This window comes from Venturia canescens, chromosome 3, assembly GCF_019457755.1.
Source record: "Venturia canescens isolate UGA chromosome 3, ASM1945775v1, whole genome shotgun sequence".
In the NCBI taxonomy this organism is placed as follows: Eukaryota; Metazoa; Arthropoda; class Insecta; order Hymenoptera; family Ichneumonidae; genus Venturia; species Venturia canescens.
The window spans coordinates 14,795,911-14,823,557 of NC_057423.1; the positions used below are offsets into that span (position 1 = coordinate 14,795,911).

Genomic DNA, 27,647 nt, shown 5'->3' on the forward strand with positions numbered 1-27,647 from the left:
AAGGAAACGGATCGAAGAAAAGATACGAGGCACTTCATAGTTTCGCATATTTGGAATACACTTATTCATGACTTTTCAAATAATTCAACAATTCATGGGAAATTATGTTGAAGTTTGAAACGCTCGAGTTCAACGAAATGATCTGAAAAAACTTCCCAACAATTTCAGTAATCCTTCAATTTCGTCAGATAATAAATTAGCGAATTTCAAATGTTTTTTTCGTTAAATTCGTTGGACTCGAAGATTGCAAACTTCTGCGACGTGATGGGAGGGCGAAAATCATGAAAATAACGAGGATGCTTGAGTCGAGGATCAATCTCCCTCTGTACGTTAATTGCAGACGATTATTTTCGTGTACTCTCGAAAATACGTATCTTCGCATGTGCGCGCGCGTTCGAACAGTAGAAACGATCTTTATCTGTCCTTGAAATATTCTCAAGCCGACAGTCACATGTTTTCCAGTTCTTGAAAACACCACTTTTTCTAAACGACGCAATGCTTATGCCAATGGGTGCAGTAATCCGAGGCAAAATTGCGAGTTTTCTAAACTGTTGCATCGAAACTTTTTATTGGAGGTCATAAAAGTGCTTTAAAATTTGGTCGTTCTCGTATAATGGCTTCACCATCCTGAGGTATGTACGAGTTTTGTCGTTGCGACCCCTGGCGAAAGAAAAAAAAAAGAAAAGAAAAAAAAGAAAGAAAAAAAATAGAGCCGAACGAAAGGTCTGGTGAAAACCGGAAAGCAATTGGCCTTCTGAACCCTTTTTTTGCATCCTCCGCCAAGTTTTCGAAACGTTGTTAACCGAGGTCACGGGAAGTCTCGCTTTTACAAATATGATGCGCTGTATACGTGTGTAGGTATACATACATTTTTTTCCAACTAGTCAAAGTACCGACATTATGACTTTACAAGCGTTTACGGACGTTTGTTGAATGTTATTCCGGAAGGGGTGTAGTACTTTGCTCTTTCTTTTGCATTCTGCTTCCCTTTTTCTCGGTCAGCCGGTCTCTCGCTACAATGACAGGAGATTATGAGTTTTTACGCTCAATCCTTTCTTTCGCGGGTCTATTCTTCAGCGTTTTTTTCCCTTCCATTTGCGTTTCCCTTTTCACTCTGCGGAGGAATTGCGTCTCTTTGGCCACGGAGAAAAAGAGAGAGAGAGAGAGAAGTGGGATTCTAAGGGTCAGACGCGAGAGTCGGCCATTTTTTTCTTTCTCTTTCTCTTGGCGTGGACCTCGAGAAACGCAAAACGGTCTTCGCAAAGGGTTCCAGCGATGAAGGGCGGAAAAGGAAATGGCTCGCTAGCTTTTTTGCTCTCGCTCTCTTTCTCTCTTGCCTTTGCTCTTTTCTCGCTGGCGAGAGAGTGCTGGCATTCAACAAAGCAAAAGCAGCAGTTCAACGAGACTTTTTCCCTCTCTCTCTCTCTCTGTATGTGTCTCCATAGAATACACACTATACAACTATAATACTTCATCTTTTTTCTAGCGATTTTTTGTCGTCATTTACCAGCTATATAGCCCAGCAAGGACCGCGCCCGTTTCTCTTATCCTTGAGCCGAGTGTGAGCCCGAGAGGGGATTAGAAATTGGCCTTCGAACGCGCGCTTTTATAACGCTCATGGTTCTTTCGCTATCTCTTTTTAATTCTCGCTCTTTCGTTGCCCAACCATTCGAAATATGCGTGTACATAAATATACTCTAATAATTAATTTAAAGATTTGGTTCCGTGGCTCAAACGCTCCCTTGAAATAACAATTTGAATCGATGCTGGTTATCAATAATTCATATTGCCGAGCGGCGTTGATCCGGACTCGAGAAGGAAGCTAAGAACAGTGAATTATTTTAATTACGAGTCATTAAGTGGATCGAGTTATATTTGACGGTCATTTCCACACTTCGTGTCTCAAAGACACACATTTTTTCTCCGCACGGGGACAAAAACCCACGAAAAAAGTGATTGAAATATTCGTATATATGTAAAACAGCTGAACACACCCGATGGAAAATAAATTCAAGATATAAACTCGGCCACTAATTTGGAAATAAAACTAATGATAAGTGCGACTAGCTAAAAATAAAACTTTTAATAAACCTTGAAGCGTCTTGTGTCCATCGAACGTTGCCCACATGAGATGCTAGATTGGTGAATTTGGACGAGAGAACTTACGTTTCCACTGCGTCTATATCTACCACGCATCCGCAACCACGCGTAAAGAGCCAGATCAATGAATAATTCGTATCATTTTTCGTTTCCTAGCGAATGAAAGTGTCGTCGTAGTTGGAGGAAAAATTCTTGCGCACCATTCTCCCACTATCTCTTGTCACATTGAACGAAGGCCGCCTCCTAACTATAAAAAGAATGATTGACATGTGCCCTTGCTGTCAGTGACGCGTGTAATTACACGAAAAATTAACGAGTTTTCAATATCCATAAGATATTTAAACCAGGTGTGGTAAGGAAACACTGAACAAATGCTGCCGTAAATTATGTTCCTATTTTTTTTTCTTGTTCGAAACGCCGAAATTTAACCTTCCTCCAACCGACCCGTTGCTCGAACAGCTCGAGGAATTTTGAGGAAAAATAAAACTGGGTCGTACTTCAAGAGTATCTCTCGGAATAGGTTTTCTTTTCTTTTGTTTTTTTTTTTTTTTAGCAATCTTCACAAGGTTGTCATTTTATGACGAGGCTCTTTAAGGCCCAATATTTCTCGTTCTCCCTTTCGATTTCTTCCTCTCAGACTCCTCATTTTTTTAGAGAGATTTCTTCTCAAGATCATCGGTGTACGCGCTCGGTATTTATTGAAGACAATAAGTTGTCGTAAATCTTTTGTATTCTCAAGTTGCGAAACGTGAGAATTGGATCAAGCCTTTTTATTGCGTGAAATTTTCAGACCAATAGCCCACGAAATATTTATTTTTCGGGGTTTCCGGTAGAAACTCGACGATTTTTCAACATCGAAACTGTCGTGTGTCCACCACATGCAAGTCTCGCATACACGTGTAGGATTTTTACGACTGTACGCATGAGAAACGTGAGATTTTTTTTCCTACGATCTTTACATGTCCAAGAGTTTCTATGAAAACGAAAAGATTTTACTAAGATTCTTTTTCAACTATTTCAGCATTTCATGATCCGCCCTTTTCCCAAAGGAGACTTCGAAACTTCATTCCCTCCATTAGTTTTTTATTATTTTTCACAGCGACGACTCACCAAGTCGAGATCCTCCCGAAATCCTTTTAAAAATCCTTCCGCGTTACCGAAAGTCTTCGGTGCGTATAATAATTGATCCGGTTCGTGAAAATATGATGGATCGAGATATGCTAAAATTTCGAAGGAAATAAAAGCAGCGACGACGAAAAGATCGAGCCAATATTTATCGTGATTTGAAAAATTGGGAACGATCTATATGCGCATTACAAAATATACATCAGACCACGGAAACTGACCTCGTAAACCTTGGGCGCGACAAGAATATTACGAGGATATTAAAATCCGTAGGAATAATATTACGAGAATTTCCGGTGGCTCGTAAAACTTTCTACTCGTATCGTCCAAGTGTACAAACTTCCATGTAACTTGCACCAAAGTTTCTCCCACTTTTCAGAATACATTTACCGTTCGGTGTTTTATTTAAGGAGAGATATTGTGAGACATTTGGAGTGTGTGGAGGACGGAATATTCAAGATTAATTCGTTAGTACGCACCCGTACATGTTTTCCTCTGCTCATTTTCTTGTTTTCTCGTTTGATGAGGGATAAAAATATTCGGGTCCCGAGGACCTTTGCCGCAGTTGAACGAGTGCGTGGCAGAGACAAACGTAGATGGGGCCTTTCACGCTGACTGAGAAAGAACGCCGCTGACGCGATTGACGGGTATAGCACATTCTATTTGTAAAATCCTACTCTCTCCCTCTCTTTCTTTCTCGCTGTTGCTTCTCGTAGCGGGGCAAGGAGAGAAATGGGAGCAAGGTCCGGAGAGTTAGGAAGAGGCTGCTAAGGTGAATCGATGTGGCTCTTGGCCAACCGTGTGCGTTGGCCAAGTACTGACTTAAGTGGGAAAATAGAACGTCAGCGGGTCGATCTTTCATTGGGTTCGAGGAACGTTTGCAATGTGATTAAGTCCCTTAAACACGGAGACTGTGATCTCTTACAAGATTCTTTGAAAATTCATAGAAAGATCTATTAATTCAGTGTTTAAGGAGTTTCGGTACAGGCAATACAACGTTGCCGTGCTAAACCATGCTAAAAACATAAAAAATTTCAAAAATTTTAGAATTTTATAAAATTTGGAGAACATATATTCTTTAGTGCCAAATTTGGCAATACAATTTTTTTTAAGATTTTTCTTCTACACAGTTATCGAGTAATTGATCACTAAAGTTCACGTGTATAAGCATAGTGTTTTCATATATTCCGGGCATAAGAAATCTGCTTTAATGCGTAATTACTCGATAACTAAGTAAAAGAAAATTTTGAAAAAAATTGTGTTTTTGCACTTGATGTTGAACAACATTATCACCAAGTTTGATCAATTTCTTAATATTTAGACTTTTGTACGGAAACTCCTTAACTGAACACGAACTGAATCATATCCAATAACAGTGATAACAATATTGATATACAAAGAAAGTTAGTCGACTAATTTCCGTCAAATTTTCCACCCCCGTTATATCGTATTGATTTATAATTTAGTCCAACCTCGGGGATCCGAGTGACTCGCAGCATGCTCGATCACAGCGACGAAATTTCTCCAGATTATGAATAGAATAAATAAATCTATCGACGTGATCCCTCGGGGACGACGGAAAAAATTGTGCCCACATATGTTTCAACACATTACATTACACACACTATTTGTAAAGATCTCGCTTAAAATCTGTCTTTGAAACGACTCAACTGGTTCGCATTAGTTACTATAATTAAGTTACTTGAGCGCGCGAGCGCGCAGAATGAGCCAACAGTCGAACGAGCTACGTGCTAAAAATTACAGATATTCACATCATCCGTCAAATGCGGATGCCGCCATCATAATTTTTATTGGGACTTTTGACATCGTCGGGATAAGTCAAGAAAGGAATGATGGGCAATCCTTTCCTTTTTACGGATAAGGATACCTTTTCTTGGTATACTTAAATGTACGTGCGCATGCACGTAGCAGAGTGTGTGGGAGGTCGATCCCCGTCGATGATCGCCAGGTCTACTATCTCCCTCCCTCCCTTCCGCCCCTCTGCCTCTCATGCACCTCGAAAATCGATGATTCGTTCATTCGTTCGCTCGGTTGGCTAAGAACGTTAGGTTACTTTACTTTCAATTTCATTTCGCCGGCTCTCTCTCTCGCGGGCTCGCGCGAGAGCAGCGCGGTGCATTATGTAAGCTCCGTGCCGACCCGACCGAGAGAGTTGTGTCGAAATAATGGTGGCCACTCTTATTATGTACCTTGCAGGCACCGCCTGTGCACGTTGGCTTTTGCTCGCTTTGCTCTTACTATAGATCTCGTGCTCGGTTGGTGCTGCCCCTTTTAGTATTCCGAGGGGATATAACACCGGGCTGCCAAGAAAGAAAAAAGACAATGGGGGGGGGAGAAGAGAAGAAGAGAAAAATGGATTCGCAGATTCGTAAACCCGAAATCGTTTATCCTCGTCCTAAGACTCAACGTCGCAATCTAATTCGACTTAATCGAAGCCCTCTCCGTTGGATCCAACCTGTCATTTTTCTTATCGAAATTGAGGAATAATCTCGTCGGATCGCACGCCAGTTAACGCAACTTCCTTTATCGAGAACGCGGATCTTTATCGAATTTCTCACTTCCATTTTCACTCTCCGTTACACCCCAAGTACTTATCTCATTTCAGATGAACTACTATCGGACCACTCTACTTGCGTCACGGAACAAAGAAAAACAGCTCGCGATATTGCGCAATTTTATGCTATTTCGTAGGAAAAAATGGTTCCTCTCACGCAGTAGAAAATTTACACGGTGACTCCAATGGCTCCTTGCCAATCGAGGTAATCGCGACAAATTACACTTCCGGCTCGATTTTCCTCTATCATCCTCGATTTCTTTTCGACAAATCGCCATTCGACCAGTCCGCGAAGTTTACGAACATTCTTTTGGAGAGTGCTATACTGTGAACTGTAACAAATGAAATTCAGAACTTGGCGTTATCGTCGTTAATTTTTGTAATACTTTTTAATCTCGATGCCACAATCGAAACGCTATCGATTCAAATTTTTCTATAAACCATATGAATATTGACTTCATCGATTGAGCGTTTTTCTCAAGACGCGAGGCTTCGTTACGACCTGTACTTTCTACCCAAAGTAATAGCTATCGGCGAAACCCCAAGAGATATATTCTAAACTCACACGAAACGCACTCTCCTTCTTTCTTTTGCTTCGCATATAAACACGAATCTTTACCAACACAATGCCAGAGTAATTCTCGTCGAACGCGTGGGTGTGTCAATGTGTGTGGCCTGTACTTTCTACGCAACGTGGCAAAGAACAACTCCGTTCTCGAGTTTTGTTACCTACGTATTTGCGAGGCTCAAAGTCGGGGGTCCTTCCGAGACGCTCTCAACAATCGTTCTCTTTGTTACACTGAACTTTCTCGTTGACGCGCAACTATCTCGATCTCTACGTTTCTGCGATTCAGTCTCTTACTTCACGGGCCTGAGCCAGAGTACTTGCCAATTGCGCTAGTACACGTACAATTATCGAGTTCTACAGGAGCGTAGACTTGGTTTTTTCAAGACTTAAGTACAGTGGGTACTCATTAAATAAGTTTCAGTTATCGAATTCAAGAGGACTCAACGAAATTCAATCTTTCTTTCATCTTTTCACAATTTCGAGCATTTCCCTCTGAGATTTACTTAGTTAGATTTATTACTGTAAAATGATTGCGATGTAATTCGATTTTCCATTTGAAATTGGGAAGAAACGTTTCTACTCTCGATACGAGACACGTTGGATAATTTGACACCAATTTCAAATGAATTCAGTGTATTTTCGTAGCTAAGATCTCTCGAGATTTCCCGTCCTATCTAAACTCGTTTCTCTCTCTTCACAGATATGCGATCGACCGCGATTCGGTGACAGCGTTTGTGATATGGGAATGATCTTGATTTTCTTCAAGTTGATTACGAATTGTTTATTATTTGTTTGTCCAGTTACGAACAGTTGGGAGATGAGAAAATGGGACTTTTGTGTTGAGTCCGATGCTTTGCGTTGTCAAGGTAAAGGGCAAATCGCTTTTTAGATTCACAATTAAATGTTTAAATTCGTGTAGAAGTGTCGAGACTTTTGAATGTGAACGCACGCGCGGTGTGTCTTGCACATATAAAAAATCATCGGAGAACGATGCAACGATGAGAAAGTGGAAGGGGAAAGAAAGGCCCTTTCACTTTGTATGCGTCGAAGGATAAAAATTTGAGAAAACGTTTCGCAACCAAAAAAGGCTTTTGTGTAGCTTGCAAAAAATGTTTACGGGAAATGATTTTTATTTCCGCACATTTCCTCTCTTTCTGAAGAGATTGTGATCCTTTTTCCATGAATACATGCGAAGACTAGTAATTAACTTTTTTCTGGTTGAGCAATTTCCTGCTTGCCTTCTCGATGACAAGTATCAAGATGTGAGGAGCCGAAAAACGTATCGCAGCTGCGTGCACACAAGCCATGTCAAAAAACACAGAAGGAACTGACACGCATCAAGGAAATAGGAACGAGGTTAGAACGACACTTGAAATTTCGAAATTTTTTCGAATGTCGTTGGGCAAGACAGCGATAGTTTTATTCCTTTTCTGCCTTTTCTGCTCCATTCACGGAGCCCTATCTCGTACATGATTTCTCGCTCATTACGAACTATTTTTCGTTAAGTATAAAAAAACATTTCGAAAATGTCGTATCTGATAAACCCAAAAAAATATACCTTCCCTCATGGTTGTCAGGGAAAGAAAAAACCGAAAAATATTCGACGATTTAAATATCATAATAGCAACACTGCATTGTCTTATGTCTCCAAATTCACGAATAAACAATTGGTACTTTGATGTTTCCGTTGCAATGCTATCATTAAGGGCGGGGTACCGTCAATCGGGTGAAAAAAAATTTAACATCCCCTCTCATCAATGGCTCATGACTACCTTCTCTATTAAACTTTTCGAACTGCTATTGGACACTTCGCTTGTAGTCAAATAGGATCTATAATTCAAAATGGTATTGCACGTATGAAACATCACTTCTGGTTGAATGTCCAGGTCTAAAACTAAGATTTTATTGGTGATTTTTTTTTTCAAAATTACGAAAAAAATATAAGCAAACGAGATTCCATAACGCAACTAGTCTTAAAAATCGTTGGATTAGTTGAAGTTTCTTGAGAATGTTTTCGAAAAAAATTGAAAGTGTCTTATTGCCTGAAATTAATGGTTTTTTGTTTAAAACTGCGAAAAATTGATTAAAATCTACACCAATAATTTTTTTTAAAATATCTTCGAAAAGAACAGAAAATAACACTCAAGTTTAAAAAAAAAAAAAGTTCAATTCGGCCCATTTTTCGGAAAGTTATAGGGAAAACAAAAAAAATCTCTATTTTTTTCCAAAAATCATAACTTATTATCCAATCCACTAAAAATTCTGGAAAAAATCAAGAGAGCTCCTTTCAATGGGTATAACAATCTGAAAAATTTTTAACCAAATCAAAAATCCAAAAGTTTTGAAGTGGTTGATTTGACGTGGAATGCCCCCATTCCGGGCATAAGAAATCTGCTTTAATGCGTAATTACTCGATAACTAAACAGAAGAAAATTTTGAAAAAAATTGTGTTTTCGCACTCGATGTTGAAGAACATTATCACCAAATTTGATCAATTTCTGATTATTTAGACTTTTGTGCCATACATCGTTAAACCTCGAATATCAATAATTAACTCGATGGTAGCAAAGGCTCTTCGGAAAAAAGTTGCCCAACGGCGAACAGTGTAAATCGGAATCTACTCGACCGATCCTTTTGAAATTTGTCATGGTGCTTCCTTACACAATTGACCAGGTATCTGCAAGAGCTTTTTCCTCATTTTTTATAATCATTAATTTTACAATCACAAATAGGCTCATTTTAAAGGCGAAAATCAGTGTTTTCAATTCTAAGTGTCACAAAAATTACAAAAAATCTAATAAAGTAAAATCCTCTCGCAGAAACCTGGTCAATTATGTAAAAAAGTAACATGCCAAATTCCGAGAGGATCGGTCGATTAGATTTCGATTTATACTGGTCACCGATAGACAACTTTTTTCCGAAGTCCCTCTGAAAATTTGCTACCACCGAGTTAATTATTGATGCCCGGACTTCCTGAAATATTGTTCATATATTGTAATATAACGTCACAATCTTGAAATTAATTTTCTATTACCTGTAGCGTCTAAAAAAATCCTAAAATTTGGCCTTTTTTTCCACCGAATAGACGTTAGCCCGCCCAATAATGACAATAATGGAATAACTATAGCGAACTACGATATTATTCATTGATCGCACTGTACTTTTATTCATCGCCACATATTTACGTTACTCATGAGATAAATACAATTATTCGTGGATGAATGTGTACGAGATGATCTTTTCCGTTGGAGTAAATTCCTACAGTCACCGCTTCTGAAGGCTTTTCCTCCCACATACCGCATATGTGTGTGCACCATTATATGTATAGCTACAAATTATATACGTAATGGTGTATACATGCGACATCTTTCCTCGATACAATGTCGCAACGAGAGAGCCCCGGCATGCTCTCCATGCGCTTGCTATGTCGCAATAACTTGTTCAGTTCTAAACAGCCCGCGAGTCCCTTCCACTGTGCGCGCGATGCCAGAGAGCACGAGGTCTGTAGCGCAAACGCGCGCTTTTTCCCGCTCCGGATAGTGCGTGTGTGAATGTCGCACGCGTATGCGTATTCTCATAATAGAGAGGGAGAGAAAGAAAGAGAAAGAGACGAAGAAGGCAACGCCACGTGTATGTTAAAAATACAAACCAACACCGAGAAGCAATTTTATTTATAGAGATACATGCGAGGAAGAAAGAAGGCCAGAACGTGGCGCGAGCGAAGAAAGCTCCCCTCTTCCTTTCCACCGCCTTGTTGTCCCATCGGACCTCATTTTTTTCGAAGCTTAGGCGCATTGAGCATGCTTTAAGTCTGTAAGTAGGGCGTATTCTTCCACGGGAAGAACGAGGAGAGCTCGCCCTTCCGTTCCCCGTGACGTAACCCGGGCACACGCGCGTCTCTTCTCCAACTTCCCGCGTCTTTTCCTCGCTCGAGTATCGCTCTCACGCGTAAGACCTACCTCTTTTCCCCTTGGTTTTTCTACCTCGGACTCGCTCTCTAAAAATGATAAAATAACTCGCCCTTATCTCTGCCCGACTTCTTTTGATCGAGGGACCTTGAAATCTATCTTATTTCATCGACGATAAGAAAAAATATCTTACTCTTACGAATTATGAGGTTACTGTGGTAGCACTCATTATCGAAGTTGCGAAATACGAGAATTTGTTTTGACACCGATTCAACCTTTAACGATGTATGGTACAAAAGCCTAAATTATTAGAAATTTATCAAATTTCGTGATAATGTTCATCAACATCAAGTGCGAAAACACAATTTTTTTCAAAATTTTCTTCTGCTTAGTTATCGAGTAATTACGCATTAAAGCAGATTTCTTATGCCCGGAATGTATACCTGGAAACGCTATGCTTATACACGTGAACTTTAGTGATCAATTACTCGATAACTGTACAGAAGAAAAATCTTTAAAAATTTGTATTGTCAAATTTGGCACTAAAGAATATGTTCCCACCAAATTTTATAAAATTCTTATCATTTTGAAATTTTTTATGGTTTTAGCATGGTTTCGCATGGCAACGTTGTAAGCCTGTACCAAATATCCTTAAATTCTCTCAATACACCTTCATTTCTTCTGTGATTTTATTGAAATCACAGAATCATCCTGTTGCGAGTTCGACCCTTAAATTTTCTCTTGGAACGATGAAAAACATTGCCTAACATTTTTTCTTTCCATCTTTACTTACAATGTTGAACTGCAATAAAGATTCAAATTTCATTCCTCGACAACATTTCAACGTCGTTTCGAAAGAATTGAATGAAAAATTTGGGAAAGACTCCTAATTTACTACAAAGAAGCGTGCGAATACGAAAGAAAAATTAAATTTTTTTTTCAAATTCATATATTCGAGTTTCAGATTTACGAGCATTCTACGAAAATTTAACCGAAAAAATTCAGTCCCATTTCAAACCAACGTCTTCTCCGACAAGGTTTCCGTGAGAAAACTTCGAATTAAAAAAAAAATCGTTATCGACGTTGAGTAACACGAAATTGAAATGCTTTGAATTTTTTTTATTTTTTTTTTTTTTTAATAAGATTTTCACGCTCAATATTGGACGTGACTCGTAGTGTGTTAGCGCGTCTTAAAATCATCATCACTTTCATCATTGGTAAAATAACTATAACGAAAACTCTACAGCGCGGCTCTCTATTAATAGTCAAAGTAGCAGAAGGTCGCGAAGAAAGTGCGTCAGGGTAATCGTCTCTCGAGAAAACCTGTAACAAATATCATGCTCATCTCTTTCGTAATGATATGTGTCCGGGAAAACGGAACGTGCGTAATCCAGACTCACGTTTCTTTAGAGCCAAAGCATATAAACATGAATTAGCATGTGACAATGCATGACCTATTTTCCGTTACAATATTAATACTTTTAACGATTCTCCGTTCCCGATTTGTTTTTCTGTTTACTAGCACGTGCTTATTTTTTTTTTTTCCTTTTTTTTTGTTCCCCCACGTTTCTGCTTTTATTCTCAAGTGTATATCACCCGCTCTAATAAGACGTTCTTACTTATTTCTTTGGCGAGACATGTTTCGCCGAGCATATTGTCATTGCGTATATATGCGGAATCGCGCGAGGAAGAAAAACCGTGAAAAAGTGAATAATCGAACGGGCAATAGCGATTACGTGCATGATGTGATAACACACGTTCGACGAAGCAGTCCGCATACGACCAAGTTTTTAGACTTTGCTCGGCTAGACGCTCGACAACACTTAAAAAAGCGATTTTTTTCTTCGTCGCTCTTTTTTTTTCGTTCGAAGGGCACGACTGTCTACTCGGACGGAGTGGAAAGCTGCTTGAAGAAGCCGCACCAAGAGCTAATTTTACAAAAGACAAAGTGACGTAGATCATCGGGTTGAAGCAGAGCAAAAGAGAAAGAGAAAGAAGGAAAGGAAAAGAGAGAGAAAAAGACGTGCGTTTGTTTGCTAAGCACGCACAATGTTACTGGAATATTATTGTAAGACGAGCGAGAGATATGTTACGAAGCGAGGCCACGTACAACAAAGTGTATGATAACGATAGTTGAGATTAGCTGCCGCACCGTTTTCTCTATTGCGTGTGAGGAAAATATCTACGAAAATGTAAAATGAAATTGAAAAATGAAAATATTAAATGAGATTCACGGTTGTTTTGTTTTTCCTCGAAGAATTATCCCACGATCGTATCCGGAGCAGGAAATAGAGAAACGAACGTCAAGCCTAGGTTTCGCCGTTTTTTTCGTAATTTATACAAACGATCAAATCCTGATGATTACGGCCCGAAAAAAGTAAATATTTCATGTTTTTCGAGTCTTTATGATTTATGTATTTACGATTAATGCGTTTGATAATTGTGCTTGTAAACACGCTCTAAACCCGAGTAATAGACAAGTACAGAAGCGTTTAAAAGCGATAGGCCAACATGGTTTATCTCTCGATACATTATTATCGCGTACCTCGTGCGATGTCAAAGTAGCGATTAAAAATTCCTATAAACAGCCTCGAGGCATGGGTCTCGAGCGGTGTGATTAAACAAGTCGATTTAATCACACCTAAGAATATTTCCAGTATATCTGCTTTACCGAGAATGCACGCATAAATAAATGCGAGATCGTTTTGGAAAAGTGAAACAAATCGAACAATGCGATGGACGTTCTCTCGAGAAAGAGTTTAACTCGAAGGAATCACCGAACGAAAGTCTTTGTTGCAATATTCCAGGAGAATCTATGGTTGTGGGAAGACTCGTTGGTACACTGCAAATAACCATAAATTCGCCATTCACTGTTCGAGACATCGAGATCGGTATAAGACGTCGGAATTCGTGTTCTCGGGCTACTGACCTCGTTTTTCAATGGACGAAGCCCGCATTCGCCGTCGAACTTCAAAAACCGTATCCGCTACACAACAGCCAATACACGAGCGAAAACGCTTTTGCATGCTGCTCGTATAGAAACGGGAAGAGAAAAACACGTAAATTCCATGAGAGTCGATCGGCGCTGTTGTGCGAAAGTGAGGAAAAAGAGAGGCGCAGATCGAAAGGGAGACCGTAAATCAACGAGGTCGCGTGGCTACCTTCTTTCGGCGCTTCTCACGATCCTCCACAGTACGTGATGGAATCGAATCGGCTGCGTTGAAAAGGATACCCTGAAGGATTCTTGCATAGGCACGGAGGACGCCTCGCCGCAGGGAGTTAATCGTGTTTTCGTCAAAACAGGAACACGAACGGAGCACATCGAGTCCAAAACCCTTGCTAACGGAAACTCGACAGACGTGTGCCTTTGACCTGAGTTATTACGACGTCGGGGCGACTTTAATCTCGGTGCAAATGACACGCCTGATCTCGCAACATGGATTTTAAAAAAACATTTGATAGCTGATAATTACGACGGGAAATATGAAGATTCTTTGTGCACCTTCGCATCAACAAAATCGTTGTACTTCCTACCAAAGTTTCAATCGCTGAGCCTTTATTTGGTTTCTTCCCAAATCATCGAATCTTGAATATTTATAATGGTGCTATGTTTGTTATATTAACGTTAATTGACAAATCAAACTCTGGAAATAACATTAACCCTAGAACGCATGACTGGGGTGTGAGCACACCCCACGCGAACTTCAAACTACGCTCCCGTCCTAACAAGCGACATTATCGAATGATTATCGACGGATTTTTTTATATATAAATTCAATTGAAATTAGTTTTATCGTGCCTCATTCTTTTCGTTATAAAAAAACGAAGGAAATGGTGTAGGATAAAGTCAGTTTAGCATCGTAGGACCGGATTTATAAGCAGAAAAAGAGTGGGGTGCGTTCAAACCCCGGTCATGAGGTTGAGGGTATGAAAAAAGGCACATGAGGTGTAGGGTTAAAATCGGAATGAAATACGGAGGAACATAATTGTCGCGATCCCTCACTGATTTTTTCCTTTTTCGTAGTTTCTACGATTCTCGAATCATTCGTTGAAAGTGTACTAACTAAATTATCGAAATTAGAGAAAATTATTCGTCCTCCGTGTGAAACGATCCCAGGAGGCTTAAATACACCCTGCCCAACAAAAAATCGTTCGATGAAAAAAAAATGAGTGTGTATGTGCGTGCGAGTTATTCAATCCGCGGTAATGGGAATTGGCGTGCACCAAGTTGGGAAAGTCGTTGAACAGGAGTACGAAAAGGAGGGCTGGGAGGGAAAGGGAAAAAAGGAAAAAAAGTACCGAAATGAGAGAGAAATGCGGGGCAACCCCGTGCCGTTTTCCCCGCGGCGCACATCTCGTCTCGTTTATTTATAACATTGAGAGACAAGCACACGTCTCGAGCTCGATGTGTATCCGCGAGAGATTATAGTTGAAGATCGGGTTTTCTAGCTCCGTTTGAGCTCACGCGGTCTTTGAGCCAGCGAAAGATTCTCATTTGTGTTTATGTGTGCATGCGCGCGTGTGTGTGTGTGTGTGTGTTTGCACACATTTCCCAGGCGGCGTTTTCGAGCTCGGGAGAACACGTTGCCGACGACGACGACGTCGTCAACGACTGCGACGACGACGCGGTAACTTTCTTCTGACATAACCGAATGAAGGCGCGGGACGATGTTATGCAATTGGAAAGTGTCCGCCTTACTTTACGTGTCGTGTGTTGTAGCCCCTATATATAGCGCACTATATATGTCTGAATTCATATGTGTATATTTGCACGTATCGCTGAACGGTTAAGAACCATCGGTCGGTATACGATTGTCCTAATTACTGATCCCGTTAACCCCCGATTGGAAATTATCGAGAAAGCCAAATCCTCCGGAACACTAATTTAATCATTGATCAGATTAGTGATCAATTCAGTTCCTGCTGGCCTCCTGCGAACAATGGAAAAGGAATCCATTGAGAGATTATTATATTTATTCATCCCTCCAGCGACATGGTTGCGGCTGCTCGAGGATTCAAATCCATGAAAACAGGCTTAGTGACGTGTCGTTTTTTCAACAGAATATTAGCAGTCAAAATGAGTTACACAAAAGTAATTCTCTACACGTAGAGACTTTAATACGAATATTTCGGATGAATTTGCTAGAAAAATTTGCTATGTTTTGTAGCAGCACTGTTCTATATCGCCATTCTATTACATTTCACCAAAGTGCTTATAGTAATTTTGATGCCGAAAGCAGTTCTCTCAAATTTTACTATGTACGACAGGCAAAATTGGGTGGGGATCAAATGTTGGAATGACTAAAATTTCGAACAGCTAAAATCTCGAATTTATAAACTTCGAATTATAATATGGAGACGGATAGATTCGACTAGAGGTTTGAATGCCGAAAATAAATAAAGCAGAAACTGCAGGGTTCGAAGAACGTTTACATCGAAAATAGAATGTAACAATCGCCTATAGGACGATGATTAAAATATCGATTTTTCGAAAATTCAACTATCACTCTTTCGATTCATAAATTACTACAGTCAGCGATACTGTGAAAATTTACAATTTTGAAAATATAATAACGAAAGACCAAATATTACTCAGGTTGAAATACTGAAACACCAAAAAGTCGAACGGTCAAAATAGCGAAACGTTAAAAAGTCGATTGATCAAAATAAAGAAATGCAGCGGAGCTCCAAATACACGCGTCTCACTCACTCACTTACTCAGACCGGTGATCTCCAATTTTAAACATCGCCATTTTGACTTTCGCCTTTTCGAGCTATCGCTATTCCGCATATCTAAGTTTTATAGGCTCGAAAAATTCACTTTCGATTTTTTGCTACTCTATATTCTGGTCTGTCTGTAAAACAATTACTCTCCATTTTGAATTCGAAAATATGAACTTTTGACATTCGGATGGTCTGTTAAAATTGCATTCGAAATGAAAACTATTGAAATATATATTTTCGGGTAAATATGAATTCAAAGAAGGAATTTTTGATTAAACACGCAATCTGCTGAATAGTCGATCGGGAATAAGAATTTCGAATAACTTATTTTTCTTCAAACTGATATCACAACTTTTAAAATTTCGAAATATCGACCGTTCTACAATTCAACAGTTATTCGACATATTGAACCCCACCCGCAAAATTTAGGTCTGCGACATTCTTACATCGAACGATGTATCGATATCCGAATGTCACTCGTATCTTTGGCGAAATGTTAAAAATTGGTGAATTATTGGACTGGACAAATTGCTTGAAATTTTACTATGTGCCACTGGTTAATTTTCATGTTTATACTCGCAACGCCTCGTATAATTGGTGGGCGCGTGAATTTTGCTATGTAATTGAACAAAATTCAGTGCGGTAAAAGGGAACATACGAAACTATGCAATTTTTCGTATAGCACAGAGAAACGACTGCTATGTTACCTCCTAAATTTTCATCAAATCATTTCATTATTTACTATGTTTTTGATGAAAATTCGCTCGGTGTTCATTTTTGATATAGTACAGAGCGTTATTTACTATGAACTGTGGCAATGGTTCCCCAAACTTTTGCATTATTTGACACACTCTGCAGCGATTATTATTATAATATCGATGTGATCCGACATTACTGAAAAGACATAGTAATTTTTCCTATAAAAGTCTCTCCGTGTACGTTTTATATTTCAGAGGTGCAACTAAGTTACTGTTCGAAGGCTCAGCGAAGAGGAAAAATTTGAAAATTATTATTTCAGCATGAATGAGAATCAAAGTGCTTCAATTACGATTTTCTAGCGTTACGAACTCTCGATATCACTTCGTTGATGTGAAATAAAGGAATGATGGAAAGAGTTACAATCCCGTGGATTGAAAATAATATAATGCTCTGGCCGACTTTTGGAGTCGTGACAATGCCATTAAAGGGCACTCCCTTCGTCCCTGATCGACGATCCTCGAAGGTGTACACCGTCGACGATCCTATGAAGATTTCTCGCTTCGGAGGGCTGTAGATCACTCCAAAACTCGCTCTGTGACCGCGAGGCTGGGAAACTATTGGTCGTGAAAGAACTCGTATAGATATAGTTGCATCGAAAAGCCATGAAATAACTGAAATTCTACTATTTATGGGATAGTTTAGTGAGACTGGTGCAATTGTTACATCGAGAAAACTGCCTGGAAGAATTCCACGAGCATTGGTAACGTTGAAAATTATGGGAATACCTTGATTCGAAGCAACTTTATGAAATCTTCTAATAAATTATTGATAAATGTTAAAATCGATATGCGATCCTGGCATATCAACGAGCTGATACCGTTTCCAACAAAAATCTTCTCTGACCATCATTATTCATAGCAATTTAATATATTCCATGTACTTACCACACGAGCTGAACGACCGTATGAACGCTTATAAATCGCTTGTTATAACATCGGAGCTTTATTAATTACTCATATTCACGAACATTAATACAGATTCGTGCAACAAAGTTTATGCGCATACGCAAGAGGATTGAATTACAGGTAAAAGAATCACCGAGCCGATGATATATAGCTGATCGTAAATATCACGAAACAAACAAGCATTGAAAAATAGCATTCGCAGTACCAGGGCGCGTGGAGCTCTCCCGTGTATCTTCTTTTTCGTCTGTTTGTATTTGCACCTTTGGTTATTGAGTGCGTGCGAAGCCGTTGCGAAAAATTGATGCATATTCGAGCGAATGGGGCCTGCATGTGTTTCTCCTACCGAGGAATTCTATTGAGATCTCGCTTTCGTTGAAAAAAATAAAAAAATAAAAATAATAACTGTCGACAATAAATCTGCGATTTTTAAATGCATTACACCGAACTTGAGGAAGTTTGGCCAGGCTGCATTTCCACAGGATGAAGCCCATAACTTATTCCAAAAGTCCTGTGATTTATTAGAATCCTGTACATCTTTGAATTAACGGCGCACTTGCATTGAAACGTTCTCCCTTACCGTAGAATACATTTGATTTTTTCATTGAGTCCTTTCATCAAAGAATGGAACAAGCGAAAGGATTTTTGGACAGAACTTTTGTGGCCGCTCGTTCAAACAGTTCAAAGAGTAAGATAAATCAACGACGATTAATTCGGGAATAATCACTTCTCGCATCCATTCCTCTAATGACAGTTAGAAAAAAATTGCTATTCGATGCCTAAGTAAATGAGAATCGACTTTTCCTCAGGGGCACGCGTGTGCACGGTTGATGAAAATTCGAAAAAAATGACTCCCGCCTCTCCGTGCGGTATCTCTTTTGTACAGCTGTTGGACGAGAGCGACGGACACACGCGAGTCTGCACAGTGAACGAGCTCGTGGTGAAAGTGAGTGAACAAACTTCTTGGCAATATTATACTCTGTGTATACTATAACGTACCTCCACATATCGTCAATTCTCTGCTTTCCCCCGTAAAAGAGTGTTCTCCCGGCTTCTTTCCCTCTCCTTGATCCCTGTTATTGCTCGGTCTCCTTTAAACGCATACAGTGATGCTCGTTATGTCACAACGAAATCCTCTCGCTTGTCCTCTCCATCCTGCGAAGCGTTCGAGGATCTGCGTTAATGTGCGAGACTTTTTGCGTTGTTTTTTGCCTCTTTCACTCTTAGAAAATGTTATCTTTCTCGTACTCTTGAATAAAGAGTGTATATATAAAAAGACTTGGATTTCTCGATCTCGCTATTTATTCATTTAGTAACGTATGTCCGTGTGCATGTATCGATTGCCCAAGCCTAGAAAGGCGTCGGATCATACGTTTGTATACATTGCCAACGCGATTCTCTTTCATTCTATTTATTTTACATTTTTTACCAAACGGTATATTCAGGTGTAAAGAAATCTATCCATTAGAGTATGGAAAATAACTTCGTGAGAAAAGCCACGACGTGTGCTTGTGAGCGAAGCATAATTTCTAAGGATTATACACTATTATTTAACGATTCTGATGTAAATGTATACGAGCCGAGAGTGCCCGGGAGAAACCGGTTACTCGTTTTCTCAATCGTACACCGTAATAGTTATATATCTGTCCTCGATTATGTTATAATTCATTTATTACAGGCTGATACTGCATTTATTAATCATCGAAATCATCGCACAGCGATTCCATTTACGCGCTTTGCTCTCGCATAAATAATAATAGGATAAGTAATGCAATCAGCTGATGTGAAAATATATGCACTCCTACAAGGCAGTAAATATGTTTTCCTTTTGATGCCAAATGAAATATGTATCATTTTATGGCGATGCAAAAGATCCAGGAACAGGAATAAACAGCTGATATGCGTCTTGTCAATTACAAGTATACGAAATTGGCACGAAGTGAAGACGCATGAAAGAACTGCCAGGTCGAGACGTCTTGGAGTGCATAATTGAAAGATCTATTTTACATCCTTGGGACTGTGCTTTATGCTCTGCGAACCTATTAACCAATGGCAAATGTACGGTAAGATGAAAGTCAAGAAATCTATGAAGAATATTTCGCAAGTTTATTCGTCATAATACTGACGAAGATGCTCGTAATCATGTTTCATCTTGGAAGGAAAATTTTGAGAAATCTTTCACCATGAATATTTTAATAGAGAAAAAAAAACGTTACCAATCGATTTGGATATTCGGGCATGTATTTTTGGTCTTTTCAATATAATTTTAGAAAAGATGCTTGGAATAATTCCGAAACGTCGAGAATAAGAATTTCCTCGTCGGGAAACGTTGAGAAATGTTCGCAAATCGTAATTCGAGCGCGTGACGGTAAGTTCCGGAAACTGGAAGGCTCGAAAGGGTACGCTCTTGATAAGGGATGTTGCGAGAGTGGTGGAACTGGATGGCACGTCGAGAGCAAAGTTCATCTCTCTTCCCCGATGGCTCTTACGCTAGTCCTCGACCGCAAGGATCCACTTATCTCCTGGCTTCCTGTGCCCCGCGTCAAGAGCATATATGTATTATTTAGGATCTTAACAACCGAAAGGGCGTATAAACATTAATTCGAGGGATTAAGCAGCTAAGTTACGACCGTTAAACTTGAAGCCATACGAGACATAATGGTAACACCCTCTAGGATGGTATAGAGACGAGACCCTCGCTAATACTTTGGCCCCTTGTAACTCATCCCCAGGCTTTCTGTAACACATATATAGACGCTCATATGTATACATGTATACGAAGAGCCAGTGTCACTATAAATGTGGAATCGGACGAGAATGTCTGCCATCTTCTCGAGCACCACACGGATTAACTCTCGACAACTAAGTACATTCTTCGCTTATCACATCTCCCACGTATGATACAATGATCTTTACGATTGGATTTTGGAACCCCTTCAAACTCGTGGAGATTGAGCTGTGCACTCAGACACGAATCACCCAATCCGCAAATCAGTCTTGTCTGCATAACTGCTTTGAGTTATAGTAGCGTTGGCCCAGTCCATTCTTGGGGCGATAAATTACTGGGTTGTTAATCTATAACTGGATTCTGAATCGTTCTGAATTCATGGGTCCAAATCATCACGGTTTTAACGGCCGTCTTTTAGTTTGGAAATGACATCTGATAATCGGAGACGTTTGCAGACTTTTACCTTATTTGCTTTAACTTAATTAACTTACAACGCATTTTAGCGGTTAACTGCTCCATTGTGACGGCATTTCTTTCGTTGGGGTCTGGACCTTTGATTTTGGACGCAAGCGATCAAGCTTTGTACTGTTCCAAACTTCAAGAAGATGGATTTGTTATGTAGGTAATACGATAAATATGAGAAAGAAATTGTCAAAAAATAAACGTTGTTTATCATTATTGTAGGTGTTGTTATTATTATCACTAAAAGAAATGCAGAATAAGCGAGCTGTTGATCAGATGTTCAACTTGTTTTTTCTGCATATATCATATAAAAAAGAAAAACTATTGATTTCTTCCTTGACGACGGTTTTCAGTGTAGTTTGTGTTTTGGTTGAAGACAGTCGAGTTAATTAAGGCTACGATAAATAAGGACTATTTGAAGAAACTTCGATTATAATTGGAACTTTCCTGAGAAGATTGAATATCAAGAATCGGAAAATTCCGAGAATTGTGAACTGAGTTTAAGGAGGGTGGCTACACTCGTCAAAATGATAAGAAATTGATCAAATGTGGTGATAATGTTCTTCAACATCAAGTGCGAAGACACAATTTTTTTCAATATTTTCTTCTGCTTAGTTATCGAGTAATTACGCATTAAAGCAAATTTCTTATACCCGGAATGTATACCTATATATATGGAAACGCTATGCTTATACACTTGAACTTTAATAATCAATTACTCGATAACTGTACAGAAGAAAAATCTTAAAAAATTTGTATTGTCAAATTTGGCCCTGAAGAATATGTTCACCAAATTTTATTAAATTCTTATCATTTTGAAATTTTTAATGTATTTAACATGGTATTTAGCATGGCAACATTGTATCGTTGGTAGCCACCCTCCTTAATTCAATCCATGACAGAAAGAGACTTTCTTTAAATAATTTCTAATCGTGATTCACGTAAGTAACCAAACATTCAATGTTGAGAAAAATTAATGATTAAATAAATGATATAACCCGCACTGAATTTTATGTTAAAACCTATAACAATCCATTTCAAGTCACCATTGACTCCCCGAAAATTGATTACTATCAATTTTCGTAATTTCATTCAAACATCGAATATTAAAATATTCGTAATTAACTATCCTTCACGTTATCCGCTTTACAACTTTTCTTGAAATGATTTCATTCATGGAATTCTCATCGAAATGGTCAACGTTATTAACCAAACAACCACGGACCGGCAAACCACATAAAAGCTTAGGCTATTGGTTTAACTGTCGGTTACATCCTTCAATTTCTTAAAAATTCATTTCTCTAAATTATTATCTTATTTTAATCCAATTTATATTTTCTTGACACAGGACGATCGAGCAAATCAAAAGTTGAACGGATTATTAAACCGACCTGCTGCTCAAATATATTTAACTTACAAAAATATCAAGTTCACAAGGTAACGAATACTATTACTTTATCAAATAGAAATATTTGTAGAAATGTGTTAAAAATCTGAAGCTCGTCAGATACAAATGTCCTGTGTTTTTTTAATTTCAATAAAAAACGAGATTCGAATAAATACATCCAGGGAAAAGCGTTGGAAGCGAGTAAAGATATATTTGATCGTTGTATTTTGTAAAAATAAATCTGTGATATTATTGATCAGTTTCCTTCCATTCTGTATGTTTTTGATATTTCGGGAAGATGCTGCTTCTATTTAGGTACAAATGAAAAAGAAAAAAAAAACATACTTTAATGTCCTGATCGATAAATCATAGGATTGTATGAGCGTTAGGGAGAAAGCCATCAAAAGCAGTAATCAATTTCACTATTTTGTGTCGACATCGTTGTAAAAGAAATGTAACAAAACGAAGCCTCTTGATTTTCGATAGTTTTGTTCAGGTCTGTGCCTAGCTTTAATTACATTTGGCTTATTATTGCTATCATTGAATGCAAGTTATTATGGGACTGTTATCGAGATTATACGTATTCTTGATTATTCCGTCGTACGCCCTGCGAGAAGGCTTTCTCCCAATTTATTTCGCTCTCTTCAATGAACAATCGCAAACGAAAACGTTTAACGTTACTTGTGTCGATTTCTTTTCCTCCTCGCTCTTAGTAAAGTATTCAGACTGAATCTCTGAACGTCGTTTGACTCATTGAAATTATTGTGCTATTTGCAAACCGGAGCTTACTGGTTAACGCATGAATTCAATGTGTTTTGTCCCTTTATAGAGGAAAAACTGCTGCAACAGTGGCCTGAAGAAATGGATATTTTTATCGTAGCAAAAAACAGTTCTCGGCAACATTCACTTGAGGAGAATTTATTTTCCCGTTTCTCTTGATATCTTTATTGTTCGTACAAACATTCGCGAACGTGAGCGCGCAAGCTGCACCGAGTAAAACTTGCTTTTGAACATTTTTATTTCTCGGTTAGAGTGAGCCTTGAAAGTTGCCAGAGAAGAGTGGATTTCTAAGGATAGGAATTTTTATATGCAGGTAGTTCTACAAACGAAGGAATTTTTAGTGACTCAACGCGTCTAGAGTATTAATTATTTATAAAAATTAAATTCAATACAAGTCGAAATTACTCATCATAATCATTTCCATCTGATCACTAAAAATTATTCAGATGTCAAAAATATTTCTTAAGGAGAAACATGTCCTAAATATCAAATTCTCAGTCCCCTGGTGTGTCCTTTTCTTACAGCGAAAAATCGAAATCGTAACTTCAATTAGGCATTAAGTTAAATTTTTCACATCATTTGTTACCCGCAATAATAATGTTCAATTCAACGACAAATAAGTTTTGCATACGTTGAAATTTTATTGTAAAAGTCCTTCAGTAAATGTTCTTTGTCCCGGGTTCTTTATCATTCCTCTCATACATCGAAATGTGTTAAAAATACGTAGAATTATTGTACACATGGCATTGCCGCTCTCGCAGCGTGAAGTATCAAGTTAGCACATTATTATGCGTGTTTCTTTCAACTGTCGGTTTTTTCAATCATTACATCGCCTTCTAAGTAGAAGATTGTGTGTCAATCAATCAACCCATCAGTCCCCTGGTAAGTATTCTTGTTTTTCTGCTTATTTTCTAACTACAACGTTTTCAAGTCGTGCAAACCCATAAAATGTGTGCATTTAGACGCTGGAATGATACATTTTTTCTTCCAATCTGGTTAAAAAATTATAGGAATCAGATTATTAAATAAATAATACAATTTTCTTTGATGATCTTAATGAAATTTTATTTTATATAGCATCTGGAAGATACGCCTTTTTCGTACCACATTACTTTTAAAAACTAAACAAATCGGGAACCAAGGAAATATTTTGATGTGCGATGGCATCTGTTTTTAATCAAACAGCATAGGCTCGATATGGCATTCGTAAAAACATTATAGAAGAGTTTTTGACAAATGAATCCAACGAAATATCAGTCCTCTGGCCTCAGTTCTCTGAGCTCTTGATGAACAGAACCTAGAAAAATCCGGGGAACTGATAAACTTTGACCTCCTTGTTGTAAAAACTATTATGATTCCTTTTTTACTTAATAGGAAAGAAAATGGCAAGAGAAAAGAAAAAATGAAGTAGAGAAGAAGTATTAGAAAAGAAGAAAGTTGTCGAAACGAAAGAAAGTTGTGTTATGAAAGAATAAAAAAAAGTCCCGAAGTGGCGTAAAAGAAATGGAGAAACAGTATCTTAGGAAAAAAGGCAAAGGTCATCAATGTCAGCTCGCGGAAAAAGACAAGCTCGCAAAAAATGGAAAAGGTACGCCGCAAGTCATTATTAAAGAAAAAAAAACTGTATAACAGAAGGCTGAAAAATTAACAACGAATGAGAGTTCATTCGCTTTGAGTAACGAAGACGAGAGCAGTAGAAAATTACAACAAAACATAACAACGCATAACAATACCGAAACGTAACCAACTATTAAAGAAAGAGATAAAATTATTACAAAATTCAAAGCTGATTTCAACAAGTATGAAAAAAGCTACCAAAGGTGGAAGAAAAAAAACCAAAAGTCACAAGAACTTACGCCAAACCCTAAAATGACGTCTCTGGCTAAAGTTCCAACGACAAAGCCAATTGTGGAGAACATTTCTAAACTAGAAACGATCCACGAGGAAAAACAATTCAGTAAATTACTTTTGAAAAAAAGAAAAATTTTTAAACTCGTCAATGAATTGTGTGATATACAAAAACTTTGGCATACACAAAACCATAAGTCAAAAAGTTGCCTGAAAACAATCTTACAATCCTTATTGGAAGAGGACAAGTATAGCAAGTTGTGCGCAGGTGAAAAAAAATTATAGTGAAAAACAAAATTAGAAAGCAGAAACGTTACCGATTAGATATATTTAAAAACCTGTACAGAGAGTTTTGGAAGTTGGGGAACGTTATTATCACTTATTTGATGTTCACTAGATGATCTCTATTTTGGACCCAAACGTTGCAGACGGAGATACGTGCATAGCAATTAAACATTCAGTTGCTTATTGCTGCTCGAAACCGTTCGAAAAGTCTTCGGCTATCAAAATTTGTTAAATTACATCTCAAAACAACTCTGTAAAATTTATCCTTTCTTATGACGAGGTTGATGACACATTGTTAACTTCATACAAACAATGGACAGTTTCAAAAGAAAAAAAATATTGATTTAAATTTAAAAAAAAACATTGTATTTAAACAGAAGTGTAAAAGTTTTGAAATATTTGCTAGAGAACTCGTCGCGAAACTGCAATACGTCCGTTCTGATTAATTTTTTCCGACACAGGACACACAAGAAGAAAATTTGGAAACCGGACTGACCGAGTCTTTGTTAAGAAAATGGTAAGAAAATTCAGAATCGAAGAAGAGAGCAAAATTTGAAGGCAAGACCAAGCCTAATAGAAAAGTGAAAACCATCAAACGCCAAAAATGAGAACACTTCTTTAGGTAATAGTTGTTTGATTTGTGGAGATATATGTGAAGGAAACACTGAGAAAACACACTGAGAAAAAAAATTGTTGATTCAATCGCAATTGATTTTATTGGAAGAGTTTTCTTTATTTAACTACAACAGTTTTGAAGAGAATGAATCTGCAGTTTGATCTAAAACTATTTTATTCGCTTAGTCATGTTTAAAATCGTGATGATCATACATTTTACTGGCACCCCGTAATGCCACATTTCATTGTTTCAATGACTTTTTTCCCAATGTACTGTGCATCATTTGTTGTCAATGAGCACAATTTGACTGCATTGAGAGTGACCCTATTCTATTCAAATGTTTTAAATGCTTTTAGATTGCCAGAAATAAATAGAAAATGTGCACAACACTGTTGTTCAATGTTATATAATATTATAAATAAACTCTCAGACTTATCTATTCTTGTAAATTTGATTAAAAATGAAAATTATGTTTTGTTGACTGACCAGTTTGATTTGGGCTAGAAAACGTTCTATTCTTAATTACAAGCTGCTTTACTCAGCCAATATGCACAAAAAATGTTATACCAGGATCGATCACGTTTCCATCCCTCGTTTGTAGAACTACCCATATGTGTCGATTCTTTTAAAAGAGTATTGAATCGAATCTGCAGAGTTAGCGTCGAATTGCTAGTAAAGGATTCACCAGAATTTTTGAAAGAAACGGACATTTGAATGGGACAAATCTGCAGGTTTGATGAGTGTGTGAATCAGTTGCAAAAATGGAACGTACAATTGAAATTTCATGGTCTTTTGCGAATGTGACTCTCCCTTCATAGCGTAACTTCTCTCAGTTGCCCCGATAAAAGTGGCCCAAAAACTTCTCTGATTAATCAACGAACTGCAATGGATCTGCCGTAGAAAGTCGAAAGATTCTTCAAGAAAAGAATTCAGAAATATTTAGAAAGCGTGATTGAACAGATTGGATTCTTCGACAGCCTGTCGTCACGCTGCACACTTGGCTATTCGAACAAAATGATTCGTGTACTACGAATTTGGGCTCAAAGTTTCACACAACAGCAGCAACAGCCTGAGAATTCTCGTTCGATTCCGCGGAAGCGAGTTCCACGTATAAATTGTATCAAATTTTCTCTTATCCGTTTATTTTTATCAGGACTATCTCGGCTTTATTTTTACCACTAGTCCACGAAAATTGATCATTGATCACGAGGCTTTTTGTTCTCATTGCATTAGTGTCTAGCCTACGAAATCGAAATTGTCGTAACTAAGAGAAAAAGGAGTGTTGCAAGTTCGCTCTCTCTCTCTCTTTCCCTCTCTCTCTCTCTCGATGAAGAATTTACTTAGTATCGAGATGCAAGAGAGCGTGGATGAATGTACTGTGTGTTCATGAGTAAAAAGTCTAAGAATATTGGGCAATCTAACGCGACCAAGGCTAGTAAAGCCTTGAAGTCACCTTTCCAAGTGTTTCACTGGCAACACACACTCGGAGACATCAATCTTTCTTTCTTTCTCTTTCTCGCTCTTTTTCTCACTCGACAGTTTTCCACCGGCCACACAACTCGTGGCTGACACGTAAGGATCGTAACTACTGCTTGCTCACGAGAAGACTCCAATGAGGCGCGAGTTGCACTTCAAATTACGAGGAGAGATAGAAAGAGAAAGAGAGACACGAGTGATATCACTGTATTATAACTCTCGCACGTAATATCCCCAGTGCCAGATGAAGAGCGATTCCTCCTTAAAGTCATTCGTTGTGTTCACAAACGAACCTCTTAGATTATGTTTGCCCAAGCATTTGTCCTTATTATTCATACCTATCCATAATGATGTCTCGTATGGCATCCATAACCTCCTCTTCCTCCTCCATTTTTCCCTCATCC

General features: G+C 38.3%; 1 long non-coding RNA gene across 2 annotated transcripts in view; it reads left to right on the plus strand.

The window, feature by feature from the left end:
* LOC122407756 (uncharacterized) overlaps window positions 1-21,067 on the plus strand; it is a 39,328-nt gene extending 18,261 nt beyond the window's left edge. Inside the window, exons 2-4 of one of the 2 annotated variants that reach the window (XR_006260272.1) lie at window positions 18,471-18,607; window positions 19,340-19,724; window positions 19,932-21,067. This is a non-coding gene — a long non-coding RNA (uncharacterized lncRNA). The remainder of the gene's footprint in view (window positions 1-18,470; window positions 18,608-19,339; window positions 19,725-19,931) is intronic. The other variant, XR_006260273.1, reaches the window with a different exon arrangement.
* The last annotated feature ends 6,580 nt before the right edge of the window (window positions 21,068-27,647 follow it).